This window comes from Bactrocera oleae, chromosome 4 (genome assembly GCF_042242935.1).
Source record: "Bactrocera oleae isolate idBacOlea1 chromosome 4, idBacOlea1, whole genome shotgun sequence".
Taxonomy (NCBI): Eukaryota; Metazoa; Arthropoda; class Insecta; order Diptera; family Tephritidae; genus Bactrocera; species Bactrocera oleae.
Genome location: NC_091538.1, coordinates 43,040,135 through 43,060,641, shown reverse-complemented (window position 1 = coordinate 43,060,641; position 20,507 = coordinate 43,040,135). Strand labels below are relative to the sequence as shown.

Here is a 20,507-nt window from a genome sequence, read left to right as displayed (position 1 = left end):
TTTTACAACACTTGTTAATTTAAAATAATGTTTGTTGAATAGTAAATTGTTATAACATGTTGCATAGTGAACAGTAACTCACATAAATGTTGCTTTTAACACTTAAAAAATAGAAAGACTTTAACTTTTCCTTACAAGGACTTGATTTTGATTGATCAGCTATATGCTATAGTGGTCCCATCTGAACAATTCCTTTGGAGATTGTACCGTTGTTCTGGGCAATAATCCTTGCCAAATTTCATGAAAACATTTTGTCACATAAAAAAGTTTTCCATACAAGAACTTGAATGTATAATTCAGTCACCAATTAAGGTCGTATTCAATGCAGATAATAACAATGAAGAGAGGCATGTGTACTTTTACAAATTTAGAAAAGTCTCTTTATATATATATATATATGTTTCTCAAAAACTTTTATGTATTGTTCAAAACTAGAATTACAATAATCATATAGACAGCTTACATATGGACCAGGGCGCGAACTTATCTCTCAACTAGTACCATTTTAAGAAATTCACTGTGATCAGAAAGTTTCCGGAAATCGTCATTTAAACTGCCCTTAATTATAGCGCCAAAAATTAGCGCGATCTGTCAACCAGTTTGTTTGCAGCAGCTGTTGAAATCTGTCGACCTCAGTAGTGTTTTGCGATTTTTACAATGGGAAAAAATATTGAACAAAGAATTTGCTTCAAAATTTGTGTTTCGAACCAAATTTGGTGTGCGGAATCGTTGCGAATGTTAGAAAAGGCTTATGGTGAATCTATTCTATCGAAAACCCAAGTTTATGACTGGTACAAAGCATTTAAGGATGGTCGAGAAACCGTCGAAAACATGCCTCGCTCCGGTCGTCCTTCGACGTCTACCACTGAGGATAAAATCAAAAAAGTTAAGCAAATCGTGCTCGAAAATCGTCATGGGAGTATTAGAGAGATAGCAAGTAAGCTAAACATCGGCCATGAAGCAGCTCGTTTGATTTTGACCGATAATTTGGGCATGAGACGTGTCAATGCTCGGCTTGTTCCAAAAGAGCTGAATTTTTTGCAAAAAGATCGCACCGAACTGTAGTTGTGAACGATTTTAAGACCAAAAACTCGTCCAATACCATCGATCAACCACCGTATTCGACTTTTATTTGTTTCCAAAACTCAAGTTACCACTCCGAAGAACCTGTTTCAATTCGATTGAGGCCGTAAAATTCGCAGCAAGAACTGAAGGCGATACCGGACAGCACCTACAAGGCATGTTTCGATGATTGGAAAAAGAGGTGGCATATGTGCATCGCTTCAGAAGGCAGAAGGCGACAAAATAAATATTCATGAAGATTAAATATTTTTCGTTTTATTTACAATTTTCGGAAACTTTCTGGTCACCATGTAAAGTTGAAATAAGCATGTTACATTCATCGACCTTTAATTTGGTAACCAATCTGTCCACAAATTATGTAAGCCTCATATACCGAACATATTGGTTTCTGTCCTTTTAGTTGACTTTATACCGTATTTGTATAGCTCAAAATACTCACTTTAGTGATTTATGTGATTTTGGTTAACTCCATACCGTAATATTTGACCGGTAAATCAGGTATCTCAATAAAATTATTACAATCAAACTCTTTTCAAATCGTCATAAGAAAAATAAATGAAATGATTCGGAGCATATAACGGTTCCTCACGACACTGTCAAATTTTTACCGATGTTTTAACATTTCTGAAAAGTAACAAACCGTAATAACTTAATCTTAAATGACCTCTATGCTCAGCCACGTTAATGCGACACCTAATTAGAAAATTATTCTTTGCGGCCTGAAGGGTTGAAGTCGGGATTGCCTCAATTATCGATTTAATGGACTGCTTCAATTCAGTCAGATTTCAGGGATTTGTTTTGTACCCTTCGTGCTTGACATAATCCCATAAAAAAGTCTAGTGCAGTCAAGTCAGGTGACCTTGGGGGCCAGCGGAAAGTGGGGTTTATTGATATTAATTTGTTTTCAAATTTTCGTAGGAGCTCAGCAATAAACGGTCTGGCTATGTGTGTGGTAGCTCCATCTTGCTGAAACCAACCGCTATTGAAGGGGATATGTCTTTGGCGCAGTTCTTAGTAAAAAAACTCATTCAAAATCTTTAAATAACGGTGCCCATTGACAGTTACTGTTACACCGTTTTCTTCAAAGAAGTGTGGTCCGATAATATACCTTGATGAAGCTACGCACCACACAGTGACTCGTTCTGGGTAAAATTCCGCCTCGTGGATTTTTCCTGGGTTTGATTCACTCTATATACGGCAATTTTGTTTGTTTATTATTCCGTTTAGATCAAAATAGTCCACATAAGCAGGCAATTCATTAAGTTATTGTCTCCCTCGGGCATTTCAATAAATTTTTGGCAAAATACCAGACGAATAGACAAATCTAGAGGGTATAAGGGGGTCGTTATTTCTACCATGTATGGAAACAGGTTTAAGTCATCATGATCGATCATCATCAGATTCGGAAAATATGTTTACCAACCTCATAATGGTCCATCTACTCGGGGGAGTGCTGCCAAAATCCCGTCTGAATTCCCTTTGGATGGAAATGACAGACTGCAAAGCATGGCACCGCTGCACTAGCCAAACCCTCTTTTTGGTATCCCAAGAATTCATTTTTAAAGAACTTAAATAACAAGCTGCCAAATATATCATGATTCGTGCGCCACTTTGTATATACCTAAATGATCAGCATGACGAGGCGAGTTGAAATCCGGTTGTCTGTCTGTAAAGCAAGTTGTAGCTTGAGAATAATTGAGATATCAAAATAAAACTTTTTATATGTTTTCTTTGACAAAAAAGTAAGGACGAGTTAATAAGTTTAATATATATATCTCATAAGCCACTATAGCTATAATAACCAAATTCGCTCAGAATAAATCACTTAAGCACCACTACCGATATTGTAAAAATTGGATGATAACCCACTCCCCATATAATGGTACTGTTAAAAACTACCAAAAGCGCGATAAATCAATAAATAAATACGCCAGAGACATTAAATTTTACATCCGAGATGGTACGAGAGGGCTCTATAGGAGCCGGAGTCAAAATTAGGCGATAGGTGTGGCACTGCCTACTTTTAGGTGAAAACCCATATCTTGGGCCCTGCTGTACTGATTTAAACCAAATTCGGTAAGTGGCATTATTGTGACATTCAGTGTGAAAATGAACGATATCTGTCAATCTGTGAGATATATTATAGAAACTCGAAGAGAATTTTTATCTGATATAAGTATGCCCGTGTGCCAAGAATGAGTTGAAGCGATCAATAATTCCCTTAGTTCCCATATACTTAATAGAAAAGTTTTCGAAGTTCCGGCTGACTTTATACCGCAAATATCGTTCAATATGTAAGTTATCTTGATGAAATTAAAAGAGCGTATTTTTATTACAACAATGTATTTTTGAGCATAAAATGGATAAAATAGTTTCACCCTATTGCTTGCCTTAGCCGCCATATAACTAATATCAGGATTTAAAAACATCCGCTTGACTTTATCCAGCATATATTGATGATGATGTGTGAGGTACCTTAATGAAACTCAGAGATCATCTTTTTCTGTGGTAATGGCAAAAATGGATAAAAGCGGTTCAATACTATCCCTATCTCTCATATACCAAATATAATATAAGATTTTCAAACTTCAGATTGGCTTTATACCGTATATATCAGTCAATAGGTAAGATATCTTAACAAAATATACTGAACGGATGATATTAGACATACTATCTGCAAACCTGTTGATAAGCTACCACAAACTTGCTTAAATGCAACGTTCTAAGATGTAATTTTTCACTGTAATTTCAAATAATCGCGTTTGTGTTCTCAGAAGGTTGGCATATTTTTAAAGTGATTATTTTTTTCTAAATATTTTTGAAAGGGAATGTGAATATAGTATACAAAAGCTTTTATTATGACAAAAATTATTATAACAAGTAAGGAAGGGTTAAGTTCGGATGTAACCGAACATTTTATACTCTCACAAAGTCAAATGGTATACTTGTTTGGGATTTCTTTGTGGATTGACTGATATTTTCGGTAGGAGGTCAACTATAGGCACTGGGGTCCACATATTCAGCACCTAGGGGTTTTTGGTCACAAGGTGGCATACTTTAAATGTATTATTCACGCAAAGTTTTAACCCGATATAATCATTGTTGCTGGATATGCATAGTGGAAAGTGAAAGAATCAGATGGAATTTAAAATGGTGTTATATGGGAAATAGGCGTGGTTGTAGTCCGATTTCACCCATTTTCACACTATAACATAGAAATATGAAAAGAACGTTCTGCACCGAATTTGGTTGAAATCGGTTAAGCAGATCCCAAGATTTCGGTTTTCACCTAAAAGTGGGCGGTGCCACGCCCACTGACTAATTTTGAACGCGGTTCCTATAAAGTCATCTCATATCATCCCAGAGATAAAATTTAATGTCTCTGGCGTGTTTAGTGCTTCGTTTATCGCGCTTTTAGTATTTTTTAACAGTACTGTTATATAGGGAGTGGGCGGGCTTGTGACCCGATTTCACCCATTTTCACACCGTCAATCGAGGTGCTAAAAAAATTTCCTCCGAGTGAGTTTGGTTATTATAGCTTTAGCGGTTTAGGAGAATCTTATTTGTTTTTGATTAATGGCGTTTTGTGGGCGTGGCAGCGGTTCGATTACCAAGAAACATCTGTACCAAGTTTCATGAAGATATCTTAATTTTTACTCAAGTTACAGCTTGCACGGACGGACGGACGGACAGACAGTCACCCGGATTTCAACTCGTCTCTGTATCCTGATCATTTATATATACTTAACCCTATATCTAACTCGATTAGTTTTAGGTGATACAAACAGCCTTTATTTGAACAAAACTATTATACTCTGTAGCAACAAGTTGCGAGAGTATAAAAATAAGTGAATGCATTTTACACGAATTCGATCTCAATTATGAAGCCCTCTATGTATGTATACGTATGGTTTTTTCGATATTAAACCGTACCGCGATTCAGAGATACCTATAAACCTGTTCTCGAACCGGTATAAGTATTTTCCGACTGGTCCGAATCACTGAACCGAACCGCATCGATTTTTGTAGTGGTTTGCAGCCCTGCATACTATAGTTTAATGCCAAAAATGTGTGCTATTGGTCTACGAATTGCCCAAACCCTTATACACCACATACTTGTATAATGATATTCGTTATGCTAACAAATCCTATGCTAAATATGTCGGTCAGTGTAAGAGTTATATATTTTTAAAATTAATTAATCGAAGGAATTTCCCCGGGCATTCTCCTTGCAAGTTGTAAGAGTATGAAATGTTCGGTTATACCCGAACTTAGCCCTTCCTTACTTGTTAATAATTATCCTCAACTCGGGGAGTCTAATTGCAGGGAGTCTACTAATCTATTGTAATTAATTTCTAATCAAATGAGATTTTATCAACTGAACTGATTGAAATACTCCATATACCATAATTACACTGTATTCTTGAGTTGACTTAGAGAGGCCAACGATTTAGCTTTTACCATGTCCATCATCAAAACGTAACTCAAATAAAAACAGTTATTTTTCACTTACATGCGCATGATTATAGATCTCTTCATTAAATTTGTTTTCAATTAAATCACTTTTTCATTGCTCCACGCTCAATGTGTGTTCTACTCCAATCATGTTAATCAAGGCACATTTGTATCACGTGAGTGCGAACAACAAATACATAATATAAGTATAGGCAAATGTCCTCTAGTGTTTTTACACCGAAATCTGCTTCATAATTAGATTATGCGTTTAATTAATTAGTAATTCCGTCATTAGTGCGAATCATGTGACGTAAGGTCGAGCAGGCACATGCCAAATGTACGCACAGCGTCTACTGCAATGGCAAAGCACAGCGAGCCCCGACAAAACCACCTAGAGTGTACCGTTAACCGGCCGCTGGCATCAGATGCCGTTGCATAAGCGATAAGAGGACAAAAATATTTAATCAGCACATTTAACAGAATAAATATTTTTATATAATTGGAAGTGTAAATGTGTGAAAAAAATGAAGAATTCGTTTCAAAAAATGCGTCTTAACCTAATCGGTTTAGTTGAAGAACTGATAATAATATTTTTATAGACGTAGTGTGTATATACAGAAGTTTATATAAATGCGTTTGTAGTCGCGAATAACGTCTGATATTGATATTACTGAACATTTCTCAATTGGTGTTCCATAGATCAGACATCACATAATACATACTTACGTATTTATGTATATTGGCATTAGTAAATTAATATCAATCGTTTTTTCTTCACCTCCCCACTCTTATGCACATTTTTCCAATTAAGAACGTTAATTACTTTTCTATATTCCTTTAAGGAATTTTTCCGAATAATATTAAGCTTTTGATACGACTTTGGAAAGTATCGAGTCGAATACACAACTAGTATAAATAGTAAATATTAGTATAATCAGGTAGAGATTGAATCTGTCATCGATTTGTCAAGCGTTAAGAGAGTAGCTAATCAAACAAATTGCCAGTTGTTCAAACAGAAGAATAGGATTTGCGGTGCATGCCTCTTTTTTTTGAGGAATTAATGCTTCTTTTTTTGACTGAGGAAAGCTCCAACTTTTAATATACGATATACATATATGTATGTATACTGCAACAGCCATTTTTTGAACCAATTGAACCGAATGCTTTTTGTGAATAAAAATAAATACGAATTCAAAAAAGGAAAATGTAATTGACTTTTAAGGAGTTTTATTGGCATACGAAAATGCTCCATTTTGACCATATGTTCAACATGTCATGTCAGTAAAAAAACATACATGGAGTACTCTTTGTGATGGACCTATTATTTGCAATTACCCTGTCATTTTTGCTTCCTGTGTTATTTAATCACTTTTTACCCTTTACGTTACAGTAGCTCGCATAGCATAAAGTCTGAGGAATCAATGATTTGACCCTAGCTGATACTGGTTTATTTTCAAATTTGGTAAAGAATGGAGCTACGAAAAAAAGTGAGCATTTGTCAAGTAGAAAAGAAAGTATGTACGTGAGGTGTGTGTATCGAGTGTGACATCTTTTTCACGAGAGCGTATGGAAATTATTCGTCGAAAATATTTTAGAAGGTTTCACATACAATATTTGTTAAATTTTCTACAAAAAATATTAACACAACACAAACATTTTTTACACAAAATTACTTTATGGTAAGGGCAATATGTATGTATTAAGATATTTAGGTATGGGAAGATATACATAAAAATAAAATATTATGATAATCCATGCACATTATATCAATAGGGTGCGAGGTGTTGTTATACATTTTCTTAAGTTTTTTTGTTTTCAAAATATGCTATACAAATAAACAGTGCAATAAAATTCGTCTCTTTATTCTAGAAATTTAATGTACATAACATATATGAGCATAATTATATATCCCTCACAAACGACATTAACGAATCGTTCTCATTTCTATTGGCCATGATATAGAAGAATGTGAACTCAACGCAGCTGCAAACAGTTTTTCAAAAAGGTTTTTCGTTGATGTATATGATAAGTTGTCAAATTAAGCTATTCACCTCAGATGCGTTTACTATGCAAATATTGAAACCCGTCTCACTCCATATAACTTATTGAATACCATTAATGCTCAAAAATCTGGAAGACTTTTCCCAAATAGAGAACAATATGCACTTTACCCGTTTCTGTTTAAAATGGTGACCGTTCGCTTAGTGCTTTAGTAAAGATAAAAAAATTGTATCGATCAGGCTCGTCACAGGGCCGAATTTTATTAGAGGCAAAATTTGCCAAGAAGTTGGATTTCCAGCCTATTATCGACACATTCGCTGCCGTCAAATCATTTCGGTAGTCTTACCTTCGGAAAACTAGGATCTCTGTTAGATCGAGTATTAACCTAACCTTACCTATTATCAGTGTAATTTATTACTTTTCTACTCTATAGCAAAGGTCCCATTTGTATTCAAGAACTGCTATTTCTTTTAGAATTTGAGCAATATCATAAAAACTCCCTGAGTATCTATGTGTGCAGAGAAGAAAATATCATAAAGAAAATCACAAATCCGTTTATTATAAATATAAAATCGGATATTTATATATAATTAGACATAGCTCGTCTTGAAATCACTTCTACAGATGGAAATAAACTGGGCTCCTTGAAACCTCCAACCATATTGCTGTATTTTGACGCTTGGGGCACAGCCAACTTCATTTTGTATCCTAAAGTATGTCATTTGTAATCGAAATAAAACGTGAATATTTGGGGAGTATTTTTAACTTTCAGTATATTATCGTCGAAAAATGGTTTAAAACCTTAAATTAAAAATCACTTTAGTTTTTTGAAGATGGAAGATATAAATATGTTTTCAAATCTAATAAGAGTTGCAGGTCTCTGCTCGCAATCTTAGCGCTGTGGGCATTAAATTTTCATGTAAAGCAACAATAAAGTTATCCAATTGAATTCAACGCAAGAGATTTATGCGGATTCTTCACTAAAATGATATATCCGCTATCTTCAATGCTACTAAGTTTTGCATTTCTCATTTTAGATCCGTTTTAACAGTGTGAATGGCTCAAATGACAAATTAACTTCAAAAATGAAAATTCAAAAAATCTTTCTTACAGATTTTAAAAACTAAGACTTAAAATAAAATATATTTGTTTATAAAAACGTTCGACTAGGGATATGCTCGAAGCTAAGGCGTTATTAAAATGTGAATTTGTTGGTAGCTTTGGTTGAATAACTGGTATAGTTTGTTTAGTTCACTCGTCATCGCTTGGACAAACAAAGACAGATCTTATGATTTGCCTTATTTTGGTTCTGGCTGCCGTTGTCCTTTTCTTTGCATTTTCTTGGATCAGTTTCAAATTTCTTGCAAGGAACTTTGATTGCTCTATTGTTGAAGCTATCTAAATTTTTACCGACTTTTTACTATACCCTCTTTCCGCCATAAGAATTCACTTTCTAAACCAAGTGACTTGGCGATTTTCCAAAATTTTCAGCTCAATACAGTGCTGAAAACTCTTCGGAAATCGACGGATAGAGCCAGATAACGTCAATTTTTTAATGGTTTTCATTTATGCCATATATATTTTATAGGGTCTCCGCCGATTTCTTCTAGGTTTTACAAACTTCGAGGTAAATTTAATATACTCTATCCAGGGTATAAAAACCACAACAGTAAAGTTATTTCACGCGTTCCTGTTGACAGTTGATTTAATTGACTGGCTTTTACTCATACGCTCACCTTTATGCGGCTCTCGTACACACAAATGCAACTTTAAGACTGAGCTTTGAGGATATAATAAATAAGGTTTTATAATACATATAGACGTAGGTATATGTAGTTACGTGTAAAGCTCATACTCATCGCCGATGTCTGTTTGTAGGCTTTTCTTGTGAAAAATTGCACCAATAAATATTTATGGTTATTTAATGGAAAATGACGGTTTTACGCACTTATGTACATATATGTATGTCCACCATCATTTGGGCAGACCCGCACACACACACATGTTCATTTGTATTATCGACTAACATACACAACAACCTTATATAATATACAACTATGCGTATGTATTTAATTGCGGAATAATACGAATTTATGAACTTGATTGACGTGGAGTACAAATTCTATCAAAGTGAAAATAAGAGTATTGTGTTATTTTCATGAACAAAAAATGGTTTGCCAGCGCAGGCTCTTAATGAAGTGCAATTTAGCATAAGGCATAAGGTGGATATGTAACCTACCTCAAGCCGTTACGCGTTAGTCATTACTATTAATGATAGATCCTCATACACGAGTATAGATGGTTTAAAGCTTTGACCGAGCAGTTGTTATAGTCAGCTAGTGAAAATCAATATTAATATATAGCTTGAGTTGCCATCTATTGAAATATTTTAATTCAATAAAATTGATAAGATATACAATTTACGACATGTTGGCCAGACTGAGAGGTTCAAGAACATTTTAAGTTAAAAATATTTTAAAAGGGTTACCATCCCTTTGAATTAAATTAAATTGAAAAGTTAAATAAAATGTTTCGATTTGAGTTTACAGAATCAGGCTTCAGAAAGATTTGTGGCCATTTGTTTGAGGTAACAATCAATCGTAACTTTCTGATTTGTGCAGTTAATTTCTATAGCTTTTACCTATACATGATGCTAATAATAGCATGGCTTAAATAAGAGAGTAAAAATATAATTAAAAGTGTTGCTAAATTTATAATTCTCAGAATAACCACACGAAAGATATTAAATGCACACAGAGTGTATTGCAGATAAATACAAGTGTAGATTTTTAGACAAGCGGCTCGTAGAGCCTATGCAGTGGAGTAAAAGCAGTTAAGTCATTTGTGTGAAGGTTTCTGTTACATTTATTTTTATTCTCAAACGAAGTACCTTTTTATTCAATCCATGGTCTTGCATTCGAAGAAATGAATAATGTGATCGACCCAGAAGTATTGTAGTTCATGGAAACAATTAGTCATACTTGCTTCAAGTTACTAAAAGCTCTGTGCAAAATAATCTGCTAAGTAGTTAGTAACTTACATACTAAGTACAATAGATGGGTAGTAGTACAATGAGGTTTGTGTTCAACATTTATTAATCGATGGAATGAGAGGAATAGATGCTGATTCCGTGTATTGCTGCTCCCAATGGAAATTCTTCTTGTAACATCTATTAGGCAGACAGATAATATTTAAACGTATCAATTATAATTATTCAGTGTTGATTCATCCAGTGATTTTGGTGATTTTGCTTTGATTTGACACCACACATACATATGAGTCTTATAAAAATATAGATAGTAGTAAGTGAGGTTAATTTGTAACTAGTTTTGGTTACAGAATCAGTGACCGGAACTTTTGGGACTACTTAGGTCGGTACTTGGGCCAAAGCTATTTTTCTTATATGTAGTGGACTCTTTTTCCGAGTATTGGATCAAACCAATGTTTTTAAGAACAACGCAATAACTCCATTACTCCATTTCTAAAAATTGGTCCTTGAAATTGTTATATTATATGAATCTTCAATGTGAATTTTCAATGTTCGAAATAGGGCTTAGTATAAAAACTTGTGTAAATTAGTGTGTTTAAATTGCGAAATATTACATATAACAAGTGAACATACAACAAGAAATGTAGCGAAAAGGTTCAACCTCATTGTTCGACGAAGTAGTAAATTAATGACAGTCAAATATTGGTATCTTATTAATTTATTATTAAGGTCTTAGACTCACTTAGTTGTATCACCATATTGTACTTCCCGTCATCGAAAAATATACTAAAATCATTGGGGGGTAGAAATTGAAGGGCTGATTGTATTAATTTTCGACATTGTTCAAGTATACTTGAGAACTTATTTTCAAGAAATTTTATACATTATATATAAACATATAGTACATATATGGAGTAAAGTCAGCCGGACGTTTCAAAATTGTGAATATAAGTTATATGGGGGCTAAAGCACGTTTCCGCCCGATATGATCCATTTTAGGCACAAAGATACACTGTTATTAGAAAACCATGCTCTCTCAATTTCATTAAAATGACTAGCACATTGGCCGATATACATACATATGTATGTCGTCTAAAGTTAACTGGAATTTCGAAAATCTTTAGTATTAGGTTAATGGAGCTTAAGGGAAGTATAGTTCCGATGCAACTCATTTTTGACACAAGGGTATATTATTATCATAAAAATTTTAAGTTGTGTTATATGGGAAGTAGGCGTGTTTACTGTCCGATTTCGCCCATTCGCACTGTTACATGGGAATGTCAAAATAACCTTATGTACCAAATTTCGTGCTTTTTGTTTTGTGGGCGGTGCCACCTATTTTCACGCTGGGGCAAGAACTGTCGAAAGGATTTGCCTTGTGCATAATTGCGTGATATAGCTTGAATGGTTTAGGATATATATATATTAAACTTATTGGGAGGCGGGCCCACTATTAAAAAATTTTCAAACCGCAGTTGCCCGTCTTTATTGCGAATCGTTGTACTAAATTATGGTTTTGTATTTTAATTTGATACAAACAACCGTTAGGTGAACAAAACATTATACTCTGTGGCAACATGTTGCAATTCAATAGCCACGAAAGAGGATAATAACGTTACAAAGGTTTTGAATGCTCCAAGAATGAAATCATGCATCTTCACCGCTTATGTATTATGGTTAATCATAAATCGTTTGGAACAACAAAAATTATGAAAGTTCTATTAATATTACTAGAGAGTTAAACTAATGAACAGGGCAAACCTTTTTAAAAATCAATAGATAAATTTAAATTTCTAAAATTTATTGCATTACTCCTTATTTTCAAATAGTTGAACTTCCTCCGATAATCACAGCGCGGCTAAAAAGTGGGATATTTAATGTTCGTAGAATGGCCTAATGTATATATCTTCTTCGGCTCAGGTGTACTCGAAAAATATGGGATGGAAACGTCAATATGCTCTCACATCTGCCAACTATAGTACAAGGTAACGAACGTATGACCATTCTTCCATCTGTTTCTCTTAAATTCAAATAGCAAAACGTTTGCATGTTTCTTATGAACTATAGTTGTTATACCGGACCCAAAGAGTTTTTACCTAAACAAATACCTACTTATCTCTTTCCTACCTCTTCTTTTATATTAGACGTATAGAGTTCAGGAAATTATAGCAATTATATTGATATACACATATGTAGAAATGTTATTATGTAACAAATTGATATCATTTGCTAGAAAATATTCATCAACGTTGCCGAGATAAAAGAAAAAAAGCAAATAAATTTATCATACGAGTGCTTTTTCTGCACTGATGTAATCGTGATTGAAAGGATGGCTTGTGGCACAAAGAACATACATATAAACAAACTATATCAACAGGTGTGTCCTTGAAAATGATTCACTGCATGCGTATTGGCTATATCTATTGACAATGCGTTAAGTCCAAACATAAATTACGTTTATTGATCAGATGGTACGGACGGTGGAGAGAGCAGAGAGATTACATTTATAAAGAGCGAAAATAATTTGCAGTAAAAACTCAATGTAAGCGCGTTTTAGATATGTACATATCTGTATGTGTGTGTGAGTATGTTTAACCGAGAGTTTGAGTTCTAGGCGGCTTCCAACTAGCTTGCGTTTCAGTCCGATCTGGAGCTCATGACCAAGAAATGGCGACAATATGCATAACGTACTCAGGTAGTATGGGTTTTAAACTTTGTGACATTATTACTGCAATAGATTTATAATACCCGCGCACTCGACTCAACATTGACATACAGATACTCTTTTGAGGGTATAATGAAGCTCTTATAAGTGAAAAGCTATTTACATTGTATATGTATATTAGGGTGGGTCAAAACAGACGAATCTCGTGTTTTGTTTGGTAACTTGAAAAATTGTTTGATAGCCACTTCTTAGAAAGTCTCACCATGTATTGGCTCCTATTTGTAACGTAATAGTCCTCCGTTCTATTATTTTGACCCACCTCAATAAAAAAAATACATAAGGTACCAACAAAAATAAATTATTGTATATACTTTTTATAAGAACCAATTAATTTGATATTCTTGAGCATATGCTTTGAGGTAATTGTGCGTTGGTGGATTTTACGTTCCAGTGAACCCCATAGGTGCTTTTTAGGATTCAAATCTGGTGATTCTGGTGGTGTTTGAAGCTGTTTGGGAATGTCTATGCTGTACCCTTCGGATCGTTATTCTGTAGAATAGTAGTCACTTCCAAGACCCAATTCTTCCGCTCTCTGCTTTAAATATATTTTTAAGATATTAAGGTATATTTAACCATGATGATCTCTATAAATTCCATTTGGCTCACACAGTTACTAGCTATGCACCCCCATATCATTGCTTCTTCACCACCGTGCTTCACAGTATACAACAAGATTTTCGTCATAAAATCTTACAGTTTTTGATTCCTAAGGCCCAAAACTTGTTTTCATTGGACAAAATAACTTCCTGCCAAAACTCCCGGAGATTGTTTAAGAGCTCTTTCGCGAAAGCATTATGTACTTGCCTATTGACTGACGATATGAATGACTTCCTGTGTTCGAATTGACCATTAAACCCTGCCTTTTTTTAATTTTACCCATTGTGTCAGTGCAGGGGAGTTCGTTAAAGTTTTCTTAAAATTTTGAACGATTTTGGTTGCAGGAAGTCGGGGGTTTTGCTTCATATTTTCTGTCACATGGTTACGTGTTTCACGCTATGCTACTATTTTTGCCGCCTTGGACGGGTCGAGATATAAAAAAGCTCGTTTTTTTGTAATTTTTTATTATTATTTTATTTAAGATTGAGTTCTTCCAACAATTCGACTGATTTCCACCGTATGTTTTTCCTTCTTCAACTTAAAAGTTGAGCCAATATTTTCCTTTCAGAGGATCCCTTTGCTTTCTTTTAGGCGAGATTAGAGGTACTAAATTTAATAACAAACTGAATAGAACAAAAATCGTTTAAAATTGCTACTTTTACGAAAACAAGTAACTTTCCGACACTTTTACTTTTGTTTTTTACGCGACGAATTTCTTTTTACTACTTGTACGCAGACTAAATTGTAACTGTAAATTTATTGACAAAACTACGGTATCAGATTTTCACTGCATTAAATTCTATGGGATTGTACAAAAAACTGGTAGTATCACACTTAACGTGATTTTATTCTAAAATTTAGTATATAAAAATATTTTTTAACAAAAGAAAATAATACATAAGCGTGTACGCAGACTTTTTCTGCCGAGTGTATATTTATTCATAAGTATGTAGAAAGATATGTATATATGCAGCAAGCATATATTGCAAAAAAACTGTGTGCGAATCTGAAAAGGACTTATCCCCAACTTAATACCACAGCTTATTCCAGTAATAAAGCTCTTACACACAAGCAATGCCGTCAATGAACGCGAAGTGATTACAGTTATACAAGTAAAATTGTATCTGTAAAAGTTTGGTGAAAGTTAAAAACATATAGAAAATATAAGCTATATTCAACACATTCCAAATTTTGAAAATTATCATGACGTATTACTAATGCGGGTATAAACAGTGTTTGCATATAAGCGAATGCCTATTACCACTGTATTATTTAAATTCCAGAAACTGTTGACAATCCGACAGCATTGCTCGTTCAAAATAAATACAAATAGCACTGCATTTCTAGAAATTCCAAAGTAGATTTATATACGTTATGTACCCATACACTACTTATATTTATATTTAAATACATTTTTATACTCTCGCAACCTGTTGCTACAGAGTATAATAGTTTTGTTCACCTAACGGTTGTTTGTATCACCTAAAATTAATCGAGTTAGATATAGGGTTATATATATATAAATGATCAGGATGAAGAGACGAGTTGAAACTGACTGTCTGTCCGTCCGTCCGTCTGTCCGTCCGTCCGTGCAAGCTCTAACTTGAGTAAAAATTGAGATATCTTTATGAAACTTGGTAGACATGTTTCATGGTACCGTGAGACGGTTGGTATTGCAGATGGGCGTAATCGGACCACTGCCACGCCCACAAAACGCCATTCATTCATCAAAAACAAATAACTTGCCATAACTAAGCTCCGCAATAAGATACAAGACTGTTATTTGGTACACAGGATCAAATTAGGGAGGGGCATCTGCGGTTAAAATTTTTTTTTAAAAAGTGGGCGTGGTCCCGCCTCTAATATGTTTAATGTGCATATCTCCTAAACCGCTAATGCTATAATAACAAAATTCACTGGAAGCAAATGTTTTTAGCACTTCTATTGACGGTGTGAAAATAGTTGAAATCGGGTGGCAACTCCGCCCACTCCTCATATAACGGTACTGTTAAAAACTACTAAAAACGCGATAAATCAAGCACTAAACACGCCAGAGACATTAAATTTTATCTCTGAGATGGTATAAGATGACTTTATAGGAACCGCGTTCAAAATTAGACAGTGGGCGTGGCACAGCCCACTTTTAGGTGAAAACCCATATCTTGAAATCTGCTTAACCGATTTCAACCAAATTCGGTGCGTAACGTTCTTTTCATGTTTCTATGTCATAGTGCGAAAATGGGCGAAATCGGATTACAACCACGCTTACTTCCCATGTAACACCATTTTTAATTCCATCTGATTCTTTCACTTTCCACTATGCAAATCAGGTAACAATGATTATATCGGGGTAAAACTTTGCGTGAATAATGCAATTAAAGTATGCCACCTTGCGGCCAAAAATTGTCTAAATCGAACCAAAACTGTTCAAACCCCTAAGTAATCTCAAACGAGTATACCATTTGACTTTGCGAGAGTATAAAATGTTCGGTTACATCCGAACTTAGCCCTTCCTTACTTGTTAGTTTTGCTTTTGAGGTTTTGCATTCTGAAATTACTTTATGCAAATTGTCCAAAGCAGTTGAGTGCTAAATACTAAAACAATTGACTTCCTCGTTACGTTTACAGGGTGATTCATTGAAATCCTAAAAACAAATATTTGACGTTCCACGAAATATATTCGAACTTTGATTACATTTTTTTACGGCAAAAACCATAATTGACCTCCGAAAAGGCATATGATGGATTAGATTTAAAATACACTTTCACCGGGTATGTAATAATAATAATAATAAATTGGAGCTTAAAGCATAACAGCTGTTCTAAGTGGAGATCACTTTACAGTGCAGATAGTGTTAGTATATTTTCCAAACGGTTGATGGATTTTTATACTCTCGCAACCTGTTGCTACAGAGTATAATAGTTTTGTTCACTTAACGGTTGTTTGTATCACCTAAAACTAATCGAATTAGATATAGGGTTATGTATATATAAATGATCAGGATGAAGAGACGAGTTGAAATCCGGGTGACTGTCTGTCTGTCTGTCCGTCCGTCCGTCTGTCCGTCCGTCCGTGCAAGCTCTAACTTGAGTAAAAATTGAGATATCTTTATGAAACTTGGTAGACATGTTTCTTGGTACCGTGAGACGGTTGGTATTGCAGATGGGCGTAATCGGACCACTGCCACGCCCACAAAACGCCATTAACCAAAAACAAACAAATTGCTATAACTAAGCTCCGCAATAAGATACAAGACTGTTATTTGGTACACAGAATCACATTAGAGAGGGACATCTGCAGTTAAAATTTTTTTTAAAGTGGGCGTGGTCCCGCCCCTAATAGGTTGAATGTGCATATCTCCTAAACCGCTAATACTAAAAGCGCGATAAACCAAGCACTAAACACGCCAGAGACATTAAATTTTATATCTGGGATGGTATGAGATGACTTTATAGGAACCGCGTTCAAAATTAGTCAGTGGGCGTGGCACCGCCCACTTTTAGGTGAAAACCCAAATCTTGGGATCTGCTTAACCGATTTCTCCCAAATTCGGTGCATAACGTTCTTTTCATATTTCTATGTTATAGTGTGAAAATGGGAAAAATCGGACTACAACCACGCCTATTTCCTATATAACACCATTTTAAATTCCATCTGATTCTTTCACTTTCCACTATGCATATCCAGCAACAATGATTATATCGGGGTAAAACTTTGCGTGAATAATACGTTAAAAGTATGCCACTGTACCAAATTACGGCTTTGCTGTAATTTTCAACCCTTTATATCTCAGTAATACCCACACCTACTTCCCGTTTGTTGACATTGTCCGAGAGAATATTCTTATCTCAAAACCCACTTAGGGGATTAGAATGTCGCACTAACATTTATTCTAAATATGGAAAGAATCGGTTCATGCTTTTCTTTAGCCAAAATATACATAATTGATTCACTTTTTATGGTTTGGGAGGATCATTAATTAATCAGATTACTTAATTACACCAGAAATTACAATAATTAGGTCACAACTCTCCTTACAATCATGGCAACTCATACCTTAACTCATATATTCAAACCATAAAAGAAGTAAACCACAAATATGACTTCTGTACTCGCGAAAAAAAGTACATACATATTTACAATATACTCGTATGTTTCAAAGAAACGTTGTATTTGTACCAATTTTCGTCGCAAACTTCCCTAAACCGGCTTAGTCATTGCACCTGTCTGTTTTCTTTGCAAGTCACCAATTATTTTTGGGTGATTGTCGCTACAACTACATGTATTGTTGTTCAGTGTGGTAAGGTGTACTTCCATTGCCAATTAAAGCATTTTAATTAATTGTTTGTCGGTTTTTATGGTTACTATTAAAGAAACGTTATTTATTTTGCATTTCAAAATGTGTTCTTAGTTTAGAATTTAGAATTTTTGCATTCTTAAAATTTAATCCCTTTTACAACATTTGTCTAGCTAGTGACAATAGTAGAGACTAAGACCCCTCTATCTCTTTTATATTATACCATATTTACTGCTCCCTGCCAAAAACTTGGCTACCGAACCAGTTCAGGAAATACGCATATTGCTAAAAACGATACACAATGAAATTTCGAAATGCTGACAGACGGATCAGGGTGAGATGTAATGGCTTAAGCTCATGCAGGATCGCCAAGGAATGGAAGGAAACATAAAGGCTTTTTACTGACACTATTTTGGAAAGACTGCAGGACGGTTGTTGGCCTAGTCATAGGTCACAACATACTGACATCACTTGCAAACCGGGTGGGCATAAGCAACGACGATACATGTAGAAAGTGCAGGGAAGTGGTAGAACACCTCTTCCGTTTCTGTCCGGCGTTATCTAGAACTAGATATCTAGGAGCTTCGCAGTTCAAGGGGCAAGATGAAGCGTTGACGCCCTGTACGACGTAAACTTCAGCTCATAGTTAACTGAACCTCCAGCTGGCATTACAAGGGACCTGTAGGTCTATATTGGCGGACAACCAGCCAGTATAACGAAACCTAATCTACGGCTCTCTAAATGAACTAAATGACCGGAACTACCTCTATTTTAACTCTTACCACAGTCAATTGAACACCTTAGAATTAAAGAGAAAAAATCATAATGCGTTGAAATTTCATATGTATACTTTACCGTTGCTTCTTAAATTCACTGCAGTTATCAAATTTTCGCCCACATAACGGTTGAATTGATCCAATTTATATTTTTTGTCTTTCATGCATTGGTGGCAAGAAACTTTGAGGACAATTAGTATTGAGAAGTAAATATTTTTTGTACCACAAATGCTGGCTTAGATTCATAAATTCTCATTTAACTCACATCACCAAAAAGAAATTGTCAAAACGTTATTAATAGGCTTACTTTCTTCGTTATTACATCACACATACAATTAAAAAAACACACAGAAACAGTTGTAGCATACATACATACTACCTATAAACATGTATACTTAAAAATATACATAAATATAATATATATTATGTATTCATTCGCCTGTGTGCTTTCACCTTTCCTACCCACTTTTTCGGCTTAAAAAGCCATGAGTGGAAATTAAATATATAAACTTGATAAAAATGCTGAATGTGGAGATTTGTATAATATTTGTGACACGAAAAGCTCACTTTAGTCCAATTTTAATTAAAAAACATTTTCTAAAAGAGCAATTTATTAACACTCCTAACAAGCACGAGAGAACTTTAATATTAAAGAAAATTCATATGCAGTAGTCTACCGAAATATTTTCCTAATTACCTCTATTTCAAATATTTAATGATACACTCGATGATATTTGTAACCACTTAAATTGTATTTTATAATATTTATAATAAGAAAGCAAGACTGAGCTAAGCTTTGGCTAAGCCATAAAATTATAATATATTTATATACTTTATAAGGAGGCGCTAGTTTCGGCTGTAACCTGAAATATTTATAGATTTATCAAAAATTTCGACGAATTGGCCCAACTCTCATTAACTACATAGCTATACACCATACTATATCTTAGAATCAATATAACCGATATTGTAATTTGGACTTTCCACCTGACTTTAAACTGTTTTTCGGTCAATATTTGTGATATTTTATTGATTTTATTATATTATTCTTATATTATTATTCTTAGAAAATCGGTGGTTCAGCGCTGAATATGAATGAAATGGGTCTTAGACCTTGGACCAAATTTCATATCCATTAAATAATAATTACTGATCGTTTGGTTGATGTATTCATCATATATCGAATACATTAAATTGAGCTTCTTTTGTTGAGTTTATATTACATATATTGGAAGTAATAACATTTCGTTTGGCGGCCAATAACAAATCAAAACAATTTCAATACCCTCATCTGATGTGAACCGTACTCCCTCAATGGAGTTCTGCATCGACTGGAACAAATGATACTTAGAAGAGACAAGGCCTGGGCTATAAAGCAGGGAGGCCAAACCCTCCATATGCTGTTTTCCAAATAGTTTTTAACTTGTCTTGCAACATGAGGCAGAGCATTGCTATGATGGAAAGTTATTGCCTCCTGTTTTGTTGTAAATTCCGGGCATTTTCAGGCCATCGCTCCCTTCAATTTGATAAGCTGTTGTCGGTAGATGATTTCTTGCATTTCAGGCTATATATCCATTTCTCAT

General features: G+C 34.6%; 1 protein-coding gene across 2 annotated transcripts in view; it reads left to right on the top strand.

The window, feature by feature from the left end:
* Positions 1 to 20,507, top strand: part of tor (tyrosine protein kinase receptor torso) — a 106,168-nt gene that overhangs the window by 1,083 nt on the left and 84,578 nt on the right. The window contains exon 1 of one of the 2 annotated variants that reach the window (XM_070108200.1): positions 2,441 to 3,159. The exons of the other annotated variant lie outside the window; for it this stretch is intronic. The gene's annotated coding sequence lies outside the window, so the exon portion shown is untranslated. Of the gene's footprint in view, positions 1 to 2,440; positions 3,160 to 20,507 lie in introns of those variants that run through there. 2 annotated transcript variants of the gene reach the window in all.